Genomic DNA, 22,616 nt, shown 5'->3' on the forward strand with positions numbered 1-22,616 from the left:
TTTAGCAAGGTCTTACGAGACACCATCTCCTTGCACCCACTGTGGTCTAGGTGACAGGGTAGGATCGAGGGGAGATAAAGACAAACTTGCTCTGCTCATGGGACTTCTGACCTAGCACCTTCCCCATACATTATTTAATTACCTTTGTGATAAAATGATGGAGAAGTGTGGGTATCCTGAGTGCCTGTGGACGTAACTTAGAGGGCTTGGGAAGTCTTCCTGAAAAGACTTGAAATTGGACACAAGACAGGGAAGGGTAGTACTCAACTGGAAAAGCAAGTCAAAGGAGAGAAAAGGAATCACTTTCTGGGGGGAGTGGTTGGATTTTGAATTTTTAACCCCTTGGTTGCAAGGAGCAACCCAGTGAAGTATCTTCCTCATTGAGACATGGGAGACATGAGGCTCAAATTGATTCTCCCCTCTCCAGTTTCTTTCCACTTATGAACTGTCATCCTCACTGAACACCAGAACCTACCTTAGCAACCATTTTATCCCTCAGCCCCGGTGGTCCACATATGGGAAGGCAAGTCGCGTTAAATCCCTGGTCCTCAGTTTCTCGATTTTGGTGATGAGGGGGGTTGACAGATGCTCTGGGAGTGGAAGGCAAGGCATCCACATAAATAGTGAAGTAGCGTGTAACATGGATAACAGATGCAGATGGAAACAGTGTTGTTGACAGCATTTAAAGAAGGAAACTCTCAGATGAAGACCCTGGGAGGAACAGTAAAATTCTTGAGAATGTACCCTCAAGTTTCTCTTAGATAAGAAAATGAAATATCCGTGATTAAATCTGACTCCTAAGCTTGGAGCCACTCATTGTTAGTGCCGTAATATATAGGTCATTGTGGTCCTTCTTTTTCTTTTCGTTGCTGAAGGAAAGTGATAAAGTGTGGCAAGAAAGTGGCAAATTGCCCTAAAAATCACATAAAAGTGCAATTTAGCGCACACAGTTCTGCTGAAGAAAACCACCTTTGTTTCATTATTAGCTTCCCAGGGATTTCTTTCCTTGGTTGGCATTTAAGTGTGGAAACGTGTCCTTTTTTTCTTAACATAATGAGACAGTTCTTATGTTTTAAGAACGATAGAAGAAAGCATGAAGAGTGATCGATACATTACCTGAGATTTATTAACTACCAACTGGAGCCTTATTGCCAACCTTTGGGTATGATTTGGAAAGACAAGGAGGCATAAACCTCTGTTGTTTTAGGTAAAAATAGAAAGAAATCTAATCTCTGAGACCATAGGATGAAAAATGTTCTATTAGGGATTTGCTTTGCCTTTTTTCCCCCCTAATTCAGGTTCAGGCTTTGACCTATAGAAAAAAGAGCAGTTACTTTGCTTAAAATCTTTAGAACTAACAGGAAGGTAAATGCTGAAGTTATTTGTTGACCTCATTTCTGGCAGTATTTTCCCAGCTTCTGTTTCGGTCCTCTTCCCACTTGTCTGTACAGGCTTGACAAAAATACATCAAAATAAAGCGGCGCTAATGTGATCCCGTATCCTATTTCGTGCACTCTGCTTTTGATTAGAGGCAAGCGTGAGACAAAGCTGGCGTGAGGCGGGGGATGGCAGGGAGTGAGGAACTAGGAGTGTGGAGTCTCATTGTAGTAGCAGGAGGTGGTGGAAGTTGAAGCCAGACCTCAATGGCATGTGGGCAGTGAATTAAGACAGTGATGCAGCATATTAGTAGATTGTTTTTATTCTGTTGATGAAAACTAGGTAGTATAAGCTTGTATAAGCTTGGTCAGAGGAAGTCTATAATTCAAACGACGTGTTCCCTGATCTATTACTGTTTAAGTTCAGCAAATACTAAGTGCCTCCACTGTGGCCAGCATTCACTCAGGTGAGGGAGACACAGTGGTGCGGAGTAAGATAGGATCTGGAGCTCACGTTCTAGGTGGCCACGGACGTTCAATCACTAAGCACGCAGTGGATTACATTGGTATAATTGGTTTATGCATTAGAGAGAGTCACAGGAAGCTAAGAAACCATTTGGGGATGAAAGTTAGCACCTAGAGAGGTTAATGAGCTGTTTTCTTTGCTTCCTTCATTATGGATGGTTCATCTGAAGGTAGAACTTGGGTACTGTCTATGATTTTTGGCTTCTAGAGTCTTGCCTCTATTAATAAATTTCCCAGTCTGAAGAAGGGTTAAGTATGGATGTTGGGATGTCCTTGGAGAGAAGTGGGGAAAGGAGCATCACTGCTGACTTTTTGCAGAAAGGTAGATGTGGCTGCTGGGCAATGTGATTATACAGCATTTTCAGCTGGGTGGAAGAGAAAACAGTTTTGCAGATTAGAATAGAAAATGGAGAAGCATCCTCTCACAGAATGGTTTTACTCGGCTTAGAAATGAGAAAGAGATGTTAACTGGAGAAAGTCCGCTTAATGGTGACATTCTCCTGATGTCCTAAAGGTGAGCCCTGCTGGCCAGACTAGGGGCATTTATGGTAATATGGGTGATGTGCACGTTTTTATTTTTTGGTCTGAAATATGGAGACAGTGAAAAAAAATTCTGAGACAAACTGAAGTGGAGAACAAAATGGAGCTCTTTGGGGAGCAAATTATTTAGCTTGGATGTTTCTGTGGTGATGGAATTGAGGCAGGATATTCAGTGCTCTGCATGGCCTTTTTCATATGGTCAGTGGAGTTACCATTCTTTCAAGAGCCTTACATCGGATTTGGGTTATGGTAAAACCAATGGAAATATTTTGTGGTTTGTAGGATGGAATCCATTACTGTGGTTTCTTTTACATCATGCCTGGCCATATGAGCTCAGTGGGTCATTGGCATGTTAGAATTCGCAATAAGTTTGTAGAGCCCTTTGATGTTACAAAGCATTTTTCCTGGCCGTTGTCCCCCTAGATGGTTACAACAGTCTTAGAAGTCAGACGGGCTGTGGGTCTAAAGGGTGTGCAGGGTCCTATAAGCTTGGATTGGCTTCAAACACAGCTCATCCACTGGAATGTGAGCTCCTGGAGGGCAGGAGATTTTGGCTGTTTAGTTAATGCTGTACAGCACAGACAGAAGAGTGGCATAGAATCAGAACTCAACAAGTATTTGTTGAATTTACTGAATAATTATAATTTTAATGTGAATTTTGCTTGCTCCTTAGAAGTTAAATTAAAAACAAAAAAAGGATGAGGGTGGTGGGGAGTGAGATTATCTGATCGTTTGTATTGTTCAGTGTTTAATAACAAAAATGATCTGGGAATATTCAAATTTGAGATTGATTTCTGGCTATTAGTTAATTGTTGCTAGGGCCTGAGAGATGGCATTATCTGGTGCTAAATTCCCTACCTGTAAAATGAAATGTCTCTTCCAGCTCTAACATTCTATACTAGATTAATTTTTCTACATTTCAGTATATTTTCACCATAAGTTTTTTCCAAGACTGCCATTGAGCATTTAAATAGTAAAATCTTTAGACACCATTATAAAGAGGTTGCATTTGAAAAGTTTCCAGAGCAAGGTTCATGGGTCTGGATTTCAAATACATATTCTGTTCTCCTGCCCCCCAGCCAAAATAACATGCTCGATATCCTTAAAGTCAGTGAGGGGGTTGGTGAGGGTGGTAAAGACAGAGAACTTAGCTGAGAGGGAGGACAGATGACAAAATTAAAGGTCTTGACCTTGTCCTCCTACAAAATGTAGAAAATCAAAATTTATGATCTGACACATGGCTCTCTGGCTACAGATTTTTTTTTTTTTTTAAATCCCTGCTATTCTCCTCCACTCAGATGTCCTCTTTTAGATAGTGGAGTTCTTTAGGTCAGAGATTGTGCCTTATACATTTATTTGCCCATCCCCAACCCCTAGTTAGTATGAAATACTAGATACATATCTATTGAACAAATAAATGTGTAAGCAGTTGAGAGTGGAATTAGAATTGCTGCAGAAATGCAAGAATTCATGAATAACGGTGTTAAGTAGAGGTGAAAACACAGCATTCAAGGAACAGAGTAAAGCAAAACAGTGAAAAGCCTAGATTGTTTGAATTGATTGTGCAGTTAAAGATTGAAATGTACAAAGCAGCTGCCCCCAAGTGCAGGGCATATAAAGTCAGTGACTGAAACCAACCTTGCCAACCTCTCCCACACCTAGTGTAATAACATCAGCAGTAAAAAGGATTGTCCTAGAGCGGAGGGCACATTATCTTTTCAGAGGGAAGCTGAGTACCACTGTGGTCCTGTTGATTGATGCTGATATGGAAATATTGCTAGAGTTACCCATTCTTCAGAAACAAAACAGAACAAAAAACCCAACTAGATAATGTGGCTGGTTATGCAAACTTTCCATTTAAGCTTTGCCAGTAATTTCTAATAATTTAAAAACATTGCATGGCTCTCACAGACCATCCTCATTGACCAACAGATGTACTTACAGAGAGAGGATGGTATGATATTTATTGAAGGCATTGGAATGTAGATTAAGTTCACAGATTGTGTCCAGACTAAAATTAAGTAACTCCTGTCTCATTCTTATGTTCTAGAATGGTGTCTTTTTTTTTTTTTTTTTTAAACACCCAGTAGTTTTTGGTGCTATAGTCCTTTGGTTTGCAGAATGACTTATTGTCTCTCCTTGACTCTCCCTGTGGCTGGTCTATCCAGCACTTCCATACTGAGGTGCTGCTCAGTGCACAAACTAGAGAAATGACATTAAAATAACATCCATACTTCTTATAGGATGGGACAGCTTGATATGGAAATGACACTTTGGAGAACTCTGGTTTGTGCCACTTGACAGGCACCAGATAACACTTTTGCAACACTGTAATACACTGCATGATTGGTTATGTGAATGTCCATCACCCCCAGAATATGAGCTCCACGATCATAGCTGTCTCCCTCACTACCATGTCCCCATTATCTATCTGATCCCTTTTTCTCAGCCCTGACTTGAAGTGTTGTGGCTGTGGATAAGCACGGTTTCGGATGTCCCTCCTCTAAGACCTGTCTTCACAGATGACAGTATTCAAAACATAAGACCAGTGTTGTGATCTGGATACGCCTGCATCATTTAATGAATGAAGACAGGAAAGTGGACTTCAGAGGCCACTGTGGTAAGCTGAAGCTTCCACATTCTCTTCCTAGAGCCTGAACGTTTTCTTTTGTCCTTTTTTAATGTCCTTAACTCACCAAAACCCTGTTTTGACAAATACTCGAACATTATTTGAATCCATTTCTTTCTTTAATGTTGAATTCACAAGCTGTATTTCTATGACATAATTATTTAGCAGTCACATAAAATGTGTATCTGGTCATTCTTAACAGGCTCATTTATACATGGGCCACATAAAATTTGCATTCTTACACCAGCGACTCATTTATTAATGGTAATAAATACACCCGGCAACAGGCCAAGCACACTTCAGAGGCTTGTAATCTGAGAATGGTCAGAGTAGATGTAAAAACATAATGTGTTTTTTTAAATTACATTTAAAAAAAAAAAGAAAAAAACACTTTCAACCGGACTTGGAAGCAAATCAAAATTTTTAAAATAAGAAAAAAAAACAAGAAAAAGAAATTTGAAGTGATGTATTAATAGATGCAAAAGAGGGTCTTTCTCCAGAAAGAAAGTTTATTCCTAATAGGGAATTCAGGGTGAGGGAAGGAAAAGTAAGCATTACAGCCCTTTTCTTTCTAAAAAAAAAAAAAACCCTACTTATAATTACATCAATATGATTCCCATCTGAATAGCCTATTAAACCTTGTAACTAAAGGTAGCCTTGACCATTTTATGATCACTCGGTATGCTCCCTGAGATGCAAAAAGGTTCGCCCATGGGTCAGAAAAGTATGGGGAATCTTGAGACCAAGGTAGGAGGTTAGACATGTGCAATAGAAGACCATCATTTCATGAATATTGGTGAGAATTAATAGCACTTTATTTTGTGGCTCACTGAGGAAACGTGTGGTTGACACTACTCAGGAGGACCTCTCAGTGATTTTAATGGAAACCATGTGTGTGAGTGAGGACGTGGAGTGAAAGCCCTCCCCACCGGGGAGCTGATGCTCTGCAGGCCTCTAGGGCTCTCCCATTTCTTGCTTGCCCTTTTTTTTTTTTTTTTTTTTTTTTAAATTTAGAGTTTCAGTCCAGTGCAATTTTTTCAAGTACATGAAAAGATCAACAAAAGATTAACAAGTTCAGGGAAGAAATTCAAACAACAAAACCTTTTCCAAAAAGTCAATCTTTAAGAGACTCTTCTGTCTTCTTTGACCAAACTTTTATTTAACACCTCACAGCCCTTCCTATACCCTCAAGGACTAATAACATTTACGTTCTCACTCATAAGTGACGTTTGAAAACAAATTGAGAGCTTTGCGCAGTGGCAGTATCGTAGCCAATGAGGTTTATCTGAGGCACAATTCTCGCTAATTAAAAAAAATTGAGCTCTAAGAACGACTATAGAACAGGAGTTGCCAGGGGGTGGGGGGTGGTGGAAACAGGGAAATATTCGTCAAAGCATCTGGACTTCCAGTTACAAGACTAGACTTGTCTAATGTACAGCATGGTGACTGTAGTGAATTCTCTGTTGTATATTCGAATTTTCTAAAAGGTAGGTCTTGAGACTTGGCACCACACGCGCACACACACACACAAACAAACACACATGTGCGCATGCACACACACGGTAACTCTGTGATGTAATGCAGTAGCTTGCTGATGGTGATCATTTTACAATGTATGCATATATTAAATCATTGGGTCATACATCTTTAAAAAATCATTGTGTACAACCTAAATATTTGTAAACTTTGTCAGTCCTACATCAATAAAGTTAGGGGGAGAAAGGTATACCAAGGATGAGTGATGTTGGTATAATTCTCACATTAATATCTTATTCTCAAATTGGGCGAAACTTGAGAACTTGGACTTGTGTCAAGTTTTGTCAATAGAAGGCCAGAACTATGACTCGGTCTGCCCACTGTTGTATCCTCAGTGTCCAGCACTCTACCCTTCATTAATACATAGTAGACTAAAGGATGGAATGGTGGGATGGAGGCAACAAGGCTATTTTTACAGATTCTAAAGTTCCAAATAATCCCTGAGTACTTGCTTATCAGGCCTTACTCTAGTAATCAGAGCCTCGAACTGATGCAGCAAGCTTCCCTGTGCTAGGACTTGTGGCATGTGTGGCCAGCCTGTCCCTGGCTTGTAATGAACACTCAAATAGGGAAGTGAATGAACTGTGTCTCCGGTTGCTTGTAAATAGTGTCTGGAAAATAGTAGGTACTCAGCTTTTTACAGATTAAATGAACAGTAAATTGAACTCAGTGTCTTTCTAATGTTCCTGAAATAGCCTACAACTTTTAAACTTCTTTCTAGTAACCGTGGGATTTGCAGGAAGCCATAGTCAACCAACTGTATAAGGCCAGTCCTTAGGCGGCAGTCCTACTCTTGGTCTCCATTATTTTTAGTGAATATCCCATTTGCCTCCAGCAGTCTGTAGCTTGACGTGGAGTCAGAACATTTCTGTTCTAAGTGGAGGACTGGACTCTAGCCAATGACTTCTGAAGGACAAAGTCCCCAAGTCTGTATATCTAGTTTGGTGGTACCAAGAGGCCTGAGAAGAGGAAAGATGCCAGGTGTTTCTAGGAAATCAGTGGTCTTAAAGCATGGGTAAGCATGGGTTGAGTGCATCACTGCAAAAGCAACTTTCCTTGCTCTTTGATGGTGAAAAAAGAGTCTTAAATTTCTAAGCTGGAGAGAGATTTTATCATTCACAGATGTATTCCTGAGGTTCCTGGCTTCATGCTCCAGTACTTCTCTGCCCAAAATTCAAAAAGTCAAGAAAGATCAGGGCCCAAGATGGGGCAGGGGGATGTTGATCAGGAGGCCCTTCCAGGAGAGAAGGTGAGGTACCTGTTGTTTTCTGAGAGATTTAAGTTAATGGACAGCCTGTTGGCTCCCTTCCAGACATTCAAAGCCAGAGCCACCTCCCTCTGGGGGAGGGTACTCTTTCTGTGTGTTCATTGTTTGGGGCCGTTTGTGTTTAACTATCAAAATTACTTTGGTGTTGCTGCTCTTACAGTGTATGCTTTGGTGTATATACCAAAGAACCAGAACAATCAGACTTGACTGAGCGCTTTTCCAGATTTATTTATTTGTTTCCTAACACCTATGAAACTTGTATAAAATGTGTGTTGTGAATATTTGGAATATGAAATTCATTGTCATGGACTTGAATCAATAATTATTTCAGTAAATGACAAGCACATTACTCGGCTCAACTGCACTAAGTGAAGCTTCAGTTCTTTAGGTTCAATATTACTCTAAATAGAATTTAATGTGGCTTTTTTCTTAAAATGTTTTAGTGAATTGGAACTATGAAGGGCAGTTCTAAATACAGTTGAATTATGAACATGACTTAGCATTTTATTATACATTGGAAAATGGCATGATCAGATTTAGTATCGATTAGACTGAGCCAGTCAATAGCTTGGATAAATATGCATTTCTTTTTATTAGAAATCTATCATATCCAGGGCATAGGCCAACATGTTGGCTTTGTAAATCATGTAGTCTGCCCAACCCTTTAGACTGCAGATCAGAAAGAGGCTTTCATAAATGCACCATTCCAGGGACCAGATGAGAAATTAGGGGAAGCAGAGGGTCAGGAAAGTCATGGAGAGAAGACTATTGTGTCTATTGGTTCTGGGCATCCCCTGGAAAAGATCCTGGGGCTTGTGTGACTTTCCTCCATATTCCTTTTTAAAAGGGAGGAAAGAATCAATATAGGCAGTCTCCTAATCTATTCCATAAGTTAATAGAGACTGAATAACTACAAGTTAATTGTAGAGCAATTCTAGAACATAGTGGAGACTTTGGTATTCCAGAAGGCAGCATTCTCCGAAATGGTATATGCTAGGCTTCCACTCAGATATGGGGAAGTATCATCTCTCTGGGCACTGAGGTTTTATCAAGACAATAATCAAGTTTTGCTAACAGTTAATACATGGGTCCATATAGCAGATATGTATAATGTATAAATAAATACACGTATATTGGGAACACTTGCTAATTTCTTTTTTTTATTATTATTTTTTTAAAGATTTTACTTATTTATTTGACAGGCAGAGATGACAAGTAGGCAGAGAGGCAGGCAGAGAGAGAGGAGGAAGCAGGCTCCCCACTGAGCAGAGAGCCCGATGCGGAGCTGGATCCCCAGGACCCGCTTGCTAATTTCTTAACTGATGAGATGTGCGCTCAGTCTGACTCGGGAGTGTTGCTTTCTAAGACCCAGCAGGGAGAATCTGCCTCATTAACTTATCCCGGACCCACATTTCTTTCCAGATTTATTTGTGGCATGTCATTGGACCACTGTTGTCACCAACAACTTCAGTGTCTCATGTGGTATGTGATAATATTATTCTAAGTTCTCTTCCATTTTCAAAGACTTCTGGAGGAATTTCAGCCTTGAGCTTTACAGATTACTTACTGAAAAGATCCTGGGAGTTATTGCTATCCATTGGGTAATTAGGTAGTTCCAAGGAAAATAATAAAACTATTTTGTGCCTGGGAGATTAGAATGGCACACGGTGACTCATATTAGTCAGCTGAGTAATTATGTAATTACAAAAGAAGGGGAAGAAAACCCTTCAGATTGTTTTTCCTAAGAGGCCCTTTTGGAAGCGTTCCAGCCCATCAGGTACTTATGTAATTAGGTCTTAGGTCGGGGGTGCAATCTATAAGGAAAGGCTGGTTGGGGGCGGGGGGATTCATTAAAAAAAAAAAATGTTTATGTAAAAGAACCTGAAAGAATAAGAGAAAGGAGTTTGTAAACCCAGTCTCCGCACCGTATGTAAGATGGCATAGCAAAACATCAAAGGACATGGAGTTTCATATTTGAGATCATGTGTATGTGGGTAAAATACAATGAAGTGCTTTGGTTTATTTTGGAGTAATTGTCAGTGTTTATTAAGCCTGTGCTAGGTGATCTTTTCTAATCACTCAATATAATGGCTCTTGTGTTTGCCCTATTTCTGTATGTAAGTAAACTGAGAGGCTCAAAGAATTTAAACTTAGGTCCTTTGGGTTCCAGTACCTGTTCCTCCCACCGCACCATGCTGCCTATCAGCATGTCTGGATTGATTTATGCAAGTTGTTCTGCTAGTATAGATTAGCAGGATCAGGGGCACCTGGGTGGCTCAGTGGGTTAAGCCACTGCCTTCGGCTCAGGTCATGATCTCAGGATCCTGGGATTGAGTCCCGCATCGGGCTCTCTGCTCAGCAGGGAGCCTGCTTCCCTCTCTCTCTCTCTGCTTGCCTCTCTGCCTACTTGTGATCTCTGTCTGTCAAATACATAAATAAAATCTTAAAAAAAAATTAGCAGGATCACTGTTCATTTCATCTCTGTACTCTGTATAAATATATTATCTACACAGTGAAAAACACAGGATTGAAAAATTATTAAGCTGGTGATCTGGGCTATCCAAATTACCATTCTGCATTTCCTACATGGTTTATCTGAATAGCTCTACCTTGTTGAATACCTTGTACAAAGTAGCTCCACCATACCCTGCAATATATAATATCCCAATTCAGTGCATCCATCTTTCTCATGTTAATGCACCTCAGTAAAAGCAGAATATTGATATTTTGAAGGAATGTATTGTTATGATGTCAAAGGGCTTACTTGATTGTACAAGTTTTGCTTATACACATTCACTCAAGTTAAAAAATGTTTATAATGGTGTGTGCATTTCTGAAACATTGTGTATGTGCTGATGAATCTTGATGGTCGCAGAGAACTAGTAGATTTTCCCGCCACACACTTGCTCTCAGATTTCTTCATACTTTCTCTGATTGTTTTGCTTCATGTAGCCATGCTTTTATAGTTTCCCAGGATAAAAAAGATCTGCAAAGGAACTTAGGGCTGCTACGCTTTAGTTCAATAATGATATAATTGTCCCTGGTACAGAAATACAACCAGGCATATTTTTCAGCTGATTTGGAGAAGTCTTGCAGATCAGGCTAGGTTGGAGTGGCTCAGGCTCTTCAGGAGGGCCTGTCTTATCATTGAGATCCCAGGAGCCGAGAGAAAGGAACTTGGTTTGGAAGGGCAGAATGAGGCTCATCAAGAGACATGTCCTTCTGCCAGTTCTAGATAAATTTGTCATCTTCCACTACAGACTCGCATTCATGTGATTTGATTGAGAATTGTGAAAGGTCTGCCAAATATTGATGTAGAGTTTCAAGAATTTCAGCATTGACATTGGAATATGTACTGTTCCCACCAGCAGTTTTTCCTTGCTTATTTACATCACTCTGACCCTTCTTTTTCCAATTTAGATGCTTGTCATGAGAAAGCTAGGAGACTTTCTGGGACAGGCTGTGAGATTCATGAATATAAGAGTGCATACTTTGAACATTTTAGCTCCATAGGCATATTTATATAGCATGCATCTTGTGTAGTGTTAAGAATTAAAGTATATTATCTTAGCTCAACATCTTCAGATGGGTTGGACTTTCAGATATAAGCGGATGGTGGGCTATGGGTGATTTCCTGGAAAATTAATGAAAATTTCAGATATTTAATAAGAGTCCTCTAATTTCCTGAACCTATTTATTATATATATATATATATATATATATATATATATATATATACTGTGAACTAAAAAATGCAGTTCTCTCAAATACCTCAAAGTCTAGTAAGAGGGAAAGGCACATGGAAAGGCAATTGGCTGGGTGTGATGTGGTGAATAATCAAGCAAACAGTAAGGGGGGGCACCATTAATTATTGGGGGAGGAAAGCTTCGTAGAGGAAGGAATATTTACTCTCAATTTTTTATTTATTTTTTTTAAGATTTTATTTATTTATTTGAGAGAGAGACAGTGAGAGAGAGCATGAACGAGGAGAAGGTCAGAGGGAGAAGCAGGCTCCCCGTGGAGCTGGGAGCCCGATGCAGAACTCTATCCTGGGACTCCAGGATCATGACCCGAGCTGAAGGCAGTCGTCCAACCAACTGAGCCACCCAGGTGTCTCTACTCTCGATTTTTAAAGCCATATAAGAGTTTTCTAGGTAGTGAGGAAGGGCTTTTCCAAGAGATGGAAAAGCATATACCAAGCTTCTGTAGGTATGACTAGGCTCTAGAATCAAAGTTCCATGTGCTAGCTCTTAGAAGGCAGCTTGAAGTTACTGTGGGAGAATCAAGGTGGGAAGCTCTGCTTCCACCCACTCCTGGACCGTGGCTCTGCAAAGAGGTCTTGCAGGGGGCATGGTCGACATCACAGTGTGAGTTTGCTTTGAACACACAAGACACATTTCATTATTTAACAACAGAAGTCATCATGAAATGGTCAATATTTTACACAAGAAATAATCTTTCAAATGGGACCCTTGATCTAATACTTTTTAAACAGAGCTTTACTTGTCAAAAGACTCATGATTTCAGAAATATTAAAATTATATCCTGTTACACTTGAGTTAAGTGATGTCATTTTAGAGGAAAAGTATCACATATATTGAGTTCAAGAAATCAGGTAGTTTTAGAAGACCTAACAAAACACAGTGATCATATGATCTACCATTTTCCAGCAATGATTCCTGTTCATTTGAGGCAACCATTTTCAACTTTTCAGCAATTTTCTTTTATTCTATTCTAGTATTTCTAATATACCTATTCACACTTTGTGTTTTGATTATTCAAATGTAGAAATCCTTTTCTGACACACAACTATAGAAGATTTAACTCTTTGCCATTATTTCATGGGCCCATTTTCCAATATAGTTATATCACACTTTTGATCAATATTCAAAATTGTGCATATGATTTGCAAGGGTTGCTCATAGATGTCTTATATTATGATTGCATTTTCTTCTGTCATACAAACTGACTTGGTTCTTGAGGACAGTCCACGTCTCTTTGACTCGGTCCACAGTTTAATGTTGTAATTCTCCCTGGCTTGCTAAGTTCCCCATATGCTTTCCAGCTACTAAACATTATTTTTAATGTGTTTTACCTTCCGTTGTCCCCTCTCCCATTCTCTTTAACCTTATGGATTGAGGCCATTGAGGAGCAGGTAGAGATAAAGGTGTATCTTTGATATGCCATGTTTAAAAAAAAGTAGAGTAGAGCTCTCTCTTTGTGGGGCCATAGAAAAGAAAGGAGTAGAATTTTACGTAAAAATGTTAAAGAGGAAAAGCAGGTGTTGAGATAGTGCAGAGTTTAAACTATTTATCAGCGATATTAAGAAACAGATAAAGTACATGCATGGAGGAGGAATAGAAAGGTGTAATTGTCATAAACATTCCATTTGTAAACGTGGGAGACAGGGAGTGCTTGCAGCAAAATGACTGAGGGTTATTAGGAAAGAAAGCTTGCAAATACTTTCAAAGAACTGTCTAAAGATGCCTCAGGCCTAAGAACCAAAGTAGAGTCCAGCTTCTTTGAATTTTAAGTGCATAGAAATATGAGCTGCACAAAAGGAAGATAAGGGTATTTGCAAATATAAAGTCAAATAAATCCTTGAATTAGTAAATGAAAAAGTTTTATTGTTAATAGAGCCTTGGTCACTTACCTGTTTAAAAATAATCATATATTCAATCAGTGTTTTTAAGGATATAAGTATTAATGTATTAGTGAGTGTGAGCTATCAGATAACAGATACCTTGAATAAGTTACGGCTCACAAAGATGAGGCAAGTGTAGAAATAAAATAATGTGAGATGAACAAACCTAAGTAGAGAAGGAAAGAGAGAGTGGAAGTGAGTAAGATTGAGCTAAGAATTTATGAAGATGAGAAAGTATTTTTATGCTTAAAGGAGGTAATAGAGGTAATCTTGAAGGAGGTAATCATAAGGGCTCTGAAATATACAATTTCTCAGCCTCCACCCACCCTCCAAAATGTCAGGAAATTGATTCTGTGTGAAGAGCTAGAATACATGATGATTTAAGGGCATGGGAGGGCTTGATGAACTTGGGGGACAACCAGTAGTGAACCTGGGCAAGAACCTTCAGGTTGATGTTTCAAAAGAATTGGTTAAGACATTCATGAGACATATTGATGCCAGATTACAAAGGGATTTTCTCGGGGCTTAGGGGTCATCATCCATCTTCCTTCACTGGTGGACTCAACATTTTGACGTAAAGAAATAAAAACGAGACAGATTAGACACCAGCAGAAGTGCCAATGAAGCAAGCATGAGGGAGTGTAATGTGGGACAAGAGCTAAGTCAGACTTTGTAGATTTTGCCCATTTGTGAAACAGCTCTGTTGGGAAATAGAGCATCTAGATAACTGCAAGCCTCTAGACTCAAGGGTAGAGTTAGTGGAAGAGGGGAAGATAGGAACATGTCCTAACAAACTACTACCAAAGAAGTCAGCCAAGCTCAACTGCTTCACATCCACACAACCATCTTTATTCCAGTCTTACCAGACGTGGCAGAAATGAACATTCTCTCTAAGGCTGCTCTCTGCTGAAATAGGGACTAGAAGTGAGATTCCTTTTTTAGAAATGTGATGTGGAGAATTAAGTGTATCCACCAAACACTAGCAGCACTGATGGCCAGGCTGGAGAATTTGTGTGGAGTTGGTTGTGCATGGTGAGCCATTACAAACTTTGGAATAGGATACAAGGGTAGAGCTTTAGGAGGGAAAACTAGACGACTGGAGGTAAAATATTTTGGGGGCAGATTGGAAAGAGAGGCGGGATGAGAAGACGCACTGTTGAGATGGCAGCAATAGAAATGAGGAAGGGAAAATGTAAAACAGCACACAGACCGGGGCATAGAAAGGTGGGCCCAAAGTTGAGGAAGAGGATAGAAAATGACACTCTAGGACATTTGGAAGCGGGGAGCAGAGAGACTCAAATTTGTATAAATGGATGATGATTCCGCTCCTAGAAATGGAGAGGTTATTAGAAGCAGAACTTCAGAGGAAATGCATTGTTTGTGGACTTAACTTTGATTAATCAATTGGATAACCATAGGAAATTGTCCAAGGGGATGTTGGAAATGCGGGTTTAACATCAGAAAGAATGTGACAGCCAAACAAGTCTGCAGTGAAAGGAACATCGGTAGATCACTCAGCGTACTGTGTAATTTAGCTGTCTCCTCCCAACCCCCCCCCCAAATTCAGAACTTTTATTAATGAAAGAAGTGATGTGCTGATTTACATTTTGGCTGATGGCACCTTTTCTCATCATCTGCTATCCCTTTTAATAGCTCAGATCCCATAGGTAGGCCAATTAATTTCCTTGTAGCTGCCTCATGGATAAGACCGGGATAGTGATGGGTGCCTAGGTGGCTCAGTGGGTTAAGCTGCTGCCTTCGGCTCAGGTCATGATCTCAGGGTCCTGGGATCGAGCCCCATATCGGGCTCTCTGCTCAGCAGGGAGCCTGCTTCCTCCTCTCTCTCTGCCTGTCTCTCTGCCTGTTTGCCATCTCTCTCTGTCAAATAAATAAATAAAATCTTTTTTTTTAAATGTTAAACATGAGAACTGTATTGACTTAGGCAAGACAGATTACAATATTCACCATGTAAAGAACAATGCAAAGGGAAAGTTCAAAATTCAGTATAAAGTCAAAGTAATTTTCTGATTGCGAAAATTTTAAATATAAAACATTTTATTTTAGGAAATGAATCACTAGGGATAGATTACCATAGGTTACTCTGTATTAACTATGTAGTACAAAATTTACTGTAATGACATTTGAATAAAAATACGTATTTATTTATTTTTTTATTTATTTATTTTTTAATTTTTTATTTTTTATAAACATATATTTTTATCCCCAGGGGTACAGGTCTGTGAATCACCAGGTTTACACACTTCACAGCACTCACCAAAGCACACACCCTCCCCAATGTCCATAATCCCACCCCCTTCTCCCAAACCCCCTCCCCCCAGAAACCCTCAGTTTGTTTTGTGAGATTAAGAGTCACTTATGGTTTGTCTCCCTCCCAAACCCATCTTGTTTCATTTAATAAAAATCTTTAATTAAAAAAAAGAAAAAAAAAAGACCGGGATAGTGACAACATCTATCCCAAAGCGTGGTTGTGAGAACAAGAGGAGTACATATTTGTGAAGTATTTAGAACAATGTTTGGCGTGTGGTTAGTCCAATAAGAGTTCTATGGATCCTTATTTTGATTTTATTTTGCTTTTGTTGATGATGAAGTCATTGTATTTGACTGATCATTGTAGTCCTCACAGAGTTATTTGGCCTGCAATGAACACACAATAAATTCTTACTGTAGTGAATCTTAGGTCAAGAAAGAATCATTAACACTACTTTTCTGATGCTTGGACTTGGCGGGCAATTTTCCACACATCACAGAGCAAATAAGTAAAATGTTATTAAGATTTAAGTATACATCTTGTGACTTCACATTGATGCCTTTTCCCACAAAAATCTGTTCTCTTACAGATCTTGCTAATTTAGCCCCCCAGAATGTATTCACTCATTCTGCATGCCCATTATGAGGTACCTTCCTTATTTTAAGTATTCAGAGTGAAAGCGCTGCGTCCTATATGCCTCTGGGATCGCTCAGGAAGGAAAGTGGGAAGGGGTTTCCACCCTCATTTCGTTAGCCAAAGCTAACTGGCCACATCTAACTCACACTGGACAGAGGAAGTGGAATTATGCCTTATATCCCAAGGAGATGAGCATCAGACTATTCGTAAAAATCATTATCCAATATGTGAAGCACATAGGAGGCAAACTATTTTGTCTGTTTCTAGAAGCATTATTCTTTCTTTAGAAGATTTATTTATATATTTTGGGGGTAGAGAGAGAGAGTATATACAAGCAGGGGAGGGGCAGAGAGAGTAGGAAAGAGAGACCCCCCCACTGAGCATGGAGCCCAACAAGTGGCTCGACCTCACGACCCTGAGATCAAGACCTGAGCAGATACCAAGCATTGGACACTTAACTGACCGAACCACCCAGGCGCCTCTAGAAGCTTTACTCTTGACCAGTATACAAAACTGCCTCCCAAATCCTCTTGGGGGGGCCCATTGAAATTCAATTTTGAGATACAGAGAAGTACAGATGCCTGATACAGCAAATAAAAATATATTGCACTGGGGTAAATTGGGGAATTTCAGATACTTTAGCATAAGTATATCCCATGCAATATTTGAGACGTACCTATTTATACTCCATTATTTGTTAATTTGTCTGGAATTTGAGTTTTTTTAAAAAATTTTTGTTATGATGGCTTTTTTTTTTAATTGAAGTATAATTAACATAGTGTTACACTAGTTTACGGTGTACAGTATAATTATTCAACAATTCTATACATTACTTGGGGCTCATGACAAATGTAGTCACATGTGTCACCAAACAATGTCATTACCATCTTATTAACTATGGTCCCTATGCTAGACTTTTCATCTCTGTAGCTTATTTTGTAACTGGAAGTTTTTACCTCTTAAACCCCTTTATCTGTTTCACCCATGTCCCGTATGGCAACCACCAGTTCTCTGTATTTAGGAATCTGGGTTTTTAGTTCTCTTTTTAATTTTTTCTTTCTTTTTTTCTTAATTTCCACATATAAGCAAAATCATATGGTATTTGCCTTTCTGTCTGATTTATTTTACATCTCATAATACCATTTAGGTCCAATCACATGGTTGCAAATGGCAAGAATCTCGTTCTTTTTTATGGCCGAGTAGTATTCCGTTGTGTGTATATAGTACACCTTTATCCATTAAACTCCTGATGGACACTTGGGTTGCTTCCATGTCTTGGTTACTGTAAATAATGCTGCAATAAACATATAGGTGAAAATATCTTTTCAAATTAGTGTTTTGGGGATTTGGTGGGGGGGCGAGGGGGTGGCGGGTAAATACCCAGTAGTAGAATTACTGGATCATACGGCACTTATATTTTTAACTTTCTGAAGAACCTCTATACTGTTTTCCACAGTGACTGCACCAGTTTACATTCCCACCAACAGTGCAAGAGGGTATCTTTTTCTCCACATTCTTGGCAACACTTGTGGTTTCTTTTTTTATTTTAGCCATTCTGAGGTGTAAGGTGATACTTCATTGTGAAGTATTTTATTAGAATTCAAATTTACCAAATGTTCTGCTTTGTTATGTGGCATCCCTATAGAAGAGCCTTAATCTAAAGATCTAAAATAGGGTGGGGATGGGGCGCCTGGGTGGCTCAGTGGGTTAAAATAGAGTGGGGAGTGTCTTAACTCTTTTAGATGGACAACAGTATGACAGTATACAGAAGTTGGTTACATTATAGTTACAAGTATTTTCCTGAAAATGGCAAAAATGATAGCAAAGTCACAATCTTCTCTCTTACCTCTATCCTAAAGCATTTTTTGCTCAAAAGTAGTTCATGCTTTTCATCTAGAAAAAAATATATATGTAAACCAGTGGCTTCTTGGGCATGACAAGAAAATAGAAGCCAGGAGTAGTGAAGATGGGATCATAATTGAGATGTGAAACAGTCAGGTATTTGGAAAGAAAAAAAGAAATTGAAGGTCTTGGAGATATTGAGGGAGAGGACTGGGCAGAAGCAAGGAGATTGTCCAGCTTCTGTGTTGCCTGAGTCAATTTTTATTTGCTTGTTTATAATTGGGGGCATTTGTATTTAATTGGGCTATGATTTCAGAGCAGAACATCAAAAGTAATTAAAATTGGAAAGTATCTGGTGTGCCTGGGTGTCTGAGTCGGTTGGGTGTCCGGCTTTTGATTTTCTGTCGGGTCATGATCTGGGGATTGTGGGATCAAGCCCCACATAGGACTCTGTACTCAGCACAGAGTTTGCTTGAAATTCTCTCCCTCCCTCTGCCCTTCCTCCTGCTCATTCTTACTCACTCATGGGCTGTAAATAAATAAATAAATTCTTTAAAACTGAGAAGTATCCATAATAAGGAAAGGCAGAAAGAACTAAGGTAGACTGGGGAAAGATGTGAAAGTTTTGAAGCAAATGAGGGCAAGTATAAGCTAGTCAACAGGGCCACTTGGGGGTGTTGCTTATTGCGAGGTTTGGTAGTGACAAGCCTCCTGAAGCCTCCTGGGCAAGCATGACCAAAACACCCTCTCCCCTTCCCCTCACCACATAACTTAAAAACTCAAGGTGAGGTGGCACCTGGGTGGCTCAGTGGGTTAAGGCTCTGCCTTCAGCTCAGGTCATGGTCTCAGGGTCCTAAGATCGAGCCCCGCATCGGGCTCTCTGCTCAGCAGGGAGCCTGCTTCCTCCTCTCTCTCTGCCTGTTTCTCTGCCTACGTGTAATCTCTGTCTGTCACATAAATAAATAAAATCTTTTTAAAAGAAGAAGAAAAAAAAAGAACTTAAGGTGAGGGTCAGATGACACACATCGGGCCTAGTTCCTGAACATTCCATTGATGGTAGGCAAAGAGACCAGATACATATCCAAAACTCTTTCCAGACTTTTAAGTATTTAAGTTATGAAATGAAAATGAATTCCTTTACGCTGTCACACTGAGTATCTTGTTTTTCCGAGCTGCTACAACTTCAACCCTCTGCCTTATATCAAATGTAATTACTTAAACCTGTCTTTCCCTCTCAAATGATTGTAAGCTTTCCAGGGGGTAAGGAGGTGGTTCCCATCCTTATAAATATCTATCCTTATCCATATATATTTATATTTGCCTTAATCCATAGCCTTATCCATCTTCATTCTTACTCCAAATTTAGTTTGCTTTAGCAGGCCCACAGCAAGCACTTCCTGAGCTGAACTGAATCTTTGGCAGCAGTCCATGGGACTCAGACATAAAGCATCGTGCTGGCATTCCAGCTCAGAGCCCAGTTAGAAAAAGTCAGATGTCCTTTACTCTAGGAACCTGTGATCTCTGGAGGGAAGCAACTACAGCATTCTTGAGAATGACTTGCATGCCAACAGCAAGAATAAAGCCCACATGTCCCTTAAATCCTAATGGAGTACTGATAGGTTAGTGGGTTTGGAAGTCACTTTGGTTTGGACGTTAGATAAAAACTTACAAAGCTTGGGGCGCCTGGGTGGCTCAGTGGGTTGAAGCCTCTGCCTTCGGCTCAGGTCATGATCCCAGGGTCCTGGGATGGAGCCCCGCATCGGGCTCTCTGCTCAGCAGGGAGCCTGCTTCCTCTTCTCTCTCTGCCTGCCTCTCTGCCTACTTGTGATCTCTCTCTCTCTCTCTGTCAAATAAATAAATAAAAATCTAAAAAAAAAAAAAAACCAAAAACTTACAAAGCTCTGCAGAGGACCTCTGTCAACTAGGGCACTGTTAGGGTTAGGGTTTGTGGGTGAGACTCCTGTCTCTCTCCCTCACTGACCTTACAATGTAACCTCTAACACAGTGGTCTGTGAGGCACCTGCCTATAATCATCCTTTGAAATGTAAACTCTCCAAAGGAAAGCTGATGAGATTTTAGGGTGCCATGATCCCCGTGCATTGCCCAGAAATGAACTGCCGCACCTGCTGAGGGGTTGTGCACCATTGTCTTTGTCCTTGAGGAATTCTTAGTTTCATGGGGGCTGGATGGGTCCCACCTGGACATGACACAGGGACAGCTTGATTGGGCTAGAATCTGTGGAGAGACTAAGGCTCAGAGGCGAGTGGGTCAAATTTTCATTGGAGGGCATCTGTGTGGCTCAGTCAGTTAAGTGTCTGCCTTTGGTTCAGGTCATGATCCCAGAATCCTGGGATCTAGCCCCCACATAGGGCTCCCTGCTCAGAGGGGAGTCTGCTTCTCCCTCTCTCATTACCTCTCCCCCTCTACTTGTGCTATGTCTCTCGCTTTCTCTCTCAAATAAATAAATAAAATCTTTAAAAAAAAATTTTTTTTAAAAACTAACAAAACAAAACTTCTATTGGAGGAACTAATGTGGATTCATGCAGCTAAAATAATAGACAAGCCTCTCCTACCCCAAGTACTCATTAATTCCCCCCATTACTTTATTTATTCATTCAGACGTTTTTGGCAAGGAACACAGCTAAGCACTACATGAGAAATATAGATGAATGGCTTGTCACTTGTCACCTTGAGAAGCTGATGGTTTAGTGGAGGAGAGAGACATGTGAACACCTTTAAAACCGTGAGAGGAGATGGAGCCTAAAAGAGGCACCAAGGAACCCAGCGGTGAGCCACCTGCTCTCTCCTACCTGGAGAGATTGCCAGGGGTTCTATGGATCTGGTGCCTGCCACAGGACCCCGGAGCTCACTTCCTGGTGGTGTATTTTGTGTAGGCAGAAGGCCCCCTTCAGGTAGAGGGCACAGGATAAACAAAGACAGGGGAGCTAGAAATCTCAGGTGTGTGAGGGACTTTCTCCTATCACTTGCCCCTGGAGTTAGAGGAGAGGGGAGGGATGGTAACCAGGAGAAACCTTGCGAAGTAGGAGGGGCTGTGGATGCTCTAGGGGCTGGGGCAAAAAGGCTGGCAGGGTAGAGAGCAAACTGGGTCTGCTTAGCTATTTTGCCAAAGGGCAGCTCTGCTTAGGAACCTGAAAAGAAAACTGAAATTATTTATGTGCTACCACCACCAGCAATACCTCGGAGGCCAAGAGGAGCAGAGAGTTATTGAGCTCGTTCAAAGCAATCTCGATTATTGAAAATGAATGAAATTGAATTCCACTTCCTACAGAGTCATTTATTGAGAGACAAAAGCAATTAATATTGAAAATAAAATAATTGTGAACTTCTGAACTAAATTACCATGCAGATATAATAATGTACTGTCCCATCAGTCTTTAAATGCTTCATGTATTAGGAAACAGTAACACCAGTCCCTGAACCGAGGTCCTCAACCTCATTAGCATTTACTCACGCTGCTCTTGCCAGAGAGCCATCCTCAAGAGTCACGAATTGAAAGCCAAAGTTTCAGAAGTACAATTCCAAATGTAAGATTCACAGCCGTGGTGAGGTTTGGGATTTCAGTTTGTAAACCAATCCTGAAATTAAATTTTGGTAAATTAAAAACAAAACAAAAACAAAACCTGTGCAACCCTAAACTTGTAAGGCGGCCCACAGTTTATTGATTTTTAAGGGTGATTTTTGCCTCTTGTTGCAAATGTGGCATTGCCATGCAGTACACGTTGCCAAGGACCATGGATGCACTGGATGAATGGTTCTCTTGTTGACCTCAAGCATCCTTGTGTACCTGAGTTATACAATGAAGGCCCTTAAGAATTAAAAGTACAATACATGTACAGAGATGTTACATATGCTGTAGGTCCCAACTTGAGTCACTGTTTTGTGAGAATAATACAGGGTCTCCAGAAGAGTTGGTCACCCAACTCCTATCCTTATTCCTCCCTACCTAGGGAAATGAGCTGTCTTAGGTAGGCTTTCACAGCAGAGCGGATGAGGACTAGAGGTAAAATATTTAGGACTAGCTGGAGTGGGGTGGGACTGGAAAAACGAAGCAACTAATAGAGGGAAAGTATCAGAAAAAGTCTCCAGAGAGGAACTTAGTTCCTCTCTTGCTGGGCAGCTGTGGAACAAGTCTAAGACCTAACCCCAGAGGCCTCGTAACTAGCGGCGATAGTCGGTTGGCATAGTGATACCCCCTGCATCTGACGACCAGCCAACCGAATCCTAGGTGCTGGCTGCTGGTGTGAAAACACATGAGGAACTGGTACGAACAGAGATAGGAAGGGGTCTGAGGAGATGTGGACAGTACCCTGAAAGAGTCTGCCACCCTAGCC

At 40.4% G+C, this 22,616-nt stretch overlaps 1 long non-coding RNA gene and 1 pseudogene across 1 annotated transcript in view; both read left to right on the forward strand.

Moving 5' to 3' along the window:
* The window catches only part of LOC123394480, a 343,240-nt gene that overhangs the window by 192,781 nt on the left and 127,843 nt on the right, over positions 1-22,616 (forward strand). The gene's annotated exons all lie outside the window — the stretch shown is intronic.
* Positions 6,316-6,474, forward strand: LOC123394570 (annotated as a pseudogene).

Source organism: Mustela putorius, unplaced genomic scaffold (assembly GCF_011764305.1).
Source record: "Mustela putorius furo isolate JIRA1106 unplaced genomic scaffold, ASM1176430v1.1 tig00003834_pilon_pilon_pilon, whole genome shotgun sequence".
NCBI classification, from domain to species: Eukaryota; Metazoa; Chordata; class Mammalia; order Carnivora; family Mustelidae; genus Mustela; species Mustela putorius.